General features: G+C 36.1%; 1 non-coding gene across 1 annotated transcript; it reads left to right on the top strand.

Annotated features, from left to right (window-relative positions):
* Nucleotides 1-476: 476 nt before the first annotated feature.
* On the top strand, nt 477-607 carry LOC115867549 (small nucleolar RNA SNORA24). The gene has a single exon (XR_004045180.1). It is a non-coding gene; the product is annotated as a small nucleolar RNA SNORA24 (small nucleolar RNA).
* The last annotated feature ends 1,688 nt before the right edge of the window (nt 608-2,295 follow it).

Here is a 2,295-nt window from a genome sequence, read left to right as displayed (position 1 = left end):
TTCACAGTAATAAAACTTATTCTCCTTTTATCATAATGTCATCGTATGTCTCAAAGGAGAAAGTTGAGAACTATTTAAATGAATAATTAATTTCATGAGAAATTGGTAAAAAATTTTAAAAAGAGGGGGTTAAATTTTAAGTGATAGATGAGTCTTCAGGTTTAAACAGAGAAAACATGGAGGATAGAATGATTCTAAGGCCTTTAATATTTCATTAAATAGTATCTTCTTCAAGTCATTTATTGTATCTGAATATTGGGGAGGGGGGAGAATAAAAAAATACATTGGAAGAAAAAGTATTCCTGCAAATCTCCAGCTCAATATATATGTAATTGATTGTTAACCTGACTTTTCCAATTGCTTTAGAGTTTCATTCAAGTGCCACCACAAGCATTCTAAAGAGAGCTTCTGGGAGGGTTAACTGAAAGAAATAGATACCATCAACCCTCCTGGTACCCCTCAAGACTATATGAGAAGTCCATGTATCTTTGGGACCTGTCAGCTGTGGCAGTCTACCTTCTTAGCCATGGAAGAGCATATTCTCATTTATTGTCAAAGCTGTCACCATTTAATTGGTATGAGATTCTGACTTGTACAAGTAACATTCTTCACTTCAAAAACCCGGAGGGTACTGGGTTATTGGGCAAACACGTAACTACTGTTCAAATGTTTCTAGGAAACTGAACTAATTGTTCCAATGGATGATGAAAAACATAACAAGATATCAAGAAATCCAAAGCGACATGTGTGAAGTCTTATTTAGCGTCCTGCAGTACACTGCCAAACGTGATTTTTAATCTTAAGTATGGTATTTAAGTGGAGAATAAATGAGTGCTTCCTTGCTATAAAAAAGACTATATGAGAGGAAAAAAAAGGAAATAAAAGGGTCCATGAATAGAGTTGTAGGAAGTGTAGATATCCTAGTAAAATTTTACATCCTTCCTTCACAAAGGAAGGATAAATGTTGCTCCTCTCATTCCAATAAGGAGGCTCCCAGAGAACAATTTATAGAGATTGGGGTGCACGCAAGAAGACAAGATGGTATCCCCTTCTCTAGGTGGACATCTGCCTATGGCCCTCAAGATCATTTGTGAAGAAGGAAGAGAGGGTGGAGAGATTATGCAAAGTGAAAAGTGGAGACAGCAGTGAGACACGCAACATTCAAACTGTTTGGCATGATAAGGGTGTGGGAATTTCCCATGAGCCAGATAAGAAGGTAAATCGGCTTCAGTAGCCACCTCAGAAGCTGATTCCAGCAACAACAGAAATGATATACTGTGGGGAAAGAGAACTCAAGGAAGGTGTGAAGAGAATGGCTTCCACATTATAAAGCTGTTCAGTGGGAAAACCTACAAAATCTGTGATGACTTCACATGTTCCACATGAAAGAGTCACCATTTAAATGCTGGCCATACCCATCTCATTGAAAACCAAGAAGATTACAAAGGCACCAATTAAGTAAAAATATTTCTGCACATTTCCCCATCTCTGATCCTAGAAAAAGGCAGGAGAGGAATTAAAGAGCTGATTTTGCCCTTCTTTACAATGAGACCCTCAGGCTGAGGTTTAGAAAAAGTTATGCAGAAGGAAGAATATGAACTTAAAATACTCAACTGATTTAAATTGTACAGTACTGCAATAGACTTTTTTTTTTACCCAAAAGTGACCAAAAAGTTATGGGATTGCCTGAGACAGGAAAGGGAAATTCTACATAAAGCATGTTAGAAGGTAGAAGTTAGAATATGCTTTTTTATTGAGGTGTAGTTAATTTAAAATGTGTTAGTTTCAAGTGCACTGCAAAGTGATTCAATAAATTTTTTTTCAGGTTTTTCTTCCATTATAGGTTATTACAAGGTATTGAGTATAGTTCTCTCTGATATACAGTAGGTCCTTGTTGTTTACCTATTTTATATAGTAGTGTGTATATGTTAATCCCAAACTCCTAATTTATCTCCCCACCACCACCACTATCCCCTTTGGTAACCATAGGTTTGTTTTCTATGTCTCTGAGTCTTTCTCTGTTTTGTAGATAAGTTCATTTGTATCATTTTTTTTAGACATCATATGTACGTGATATCATATGATATTTGTCTTTCCCTGTCTGACTTCACTTAATAAGATAATTTCTAGTTATAGCCGTGTTGCTGCAGATGGCATTATTTCATTCCTTTTTATGGCTGAGTAGTATTCCATTGTATATATGTACCACATCTTCTTTACCCATTCATCTGTTGATGGACATTTGGGTTGCTTCCATGTCTTAGCTATTGTAAATAGTGCTGCTATGAACACTGA

Source organism: Globicephala melas, chromosome 8, assembly GCF_963455315.2.
Source record: "Globicephala melas chromosome 8, mGloMel1.2, whole genome shotgun sequence".
NCBI lineage: Eukaryota > Metazoa > Chordata > Mammalia > Artiodactyla > Delphinidae > Globicephala > Globicephala melas.
This window is presented reverse-complemented; position numbering and strand designations above follow the sequence as displayed.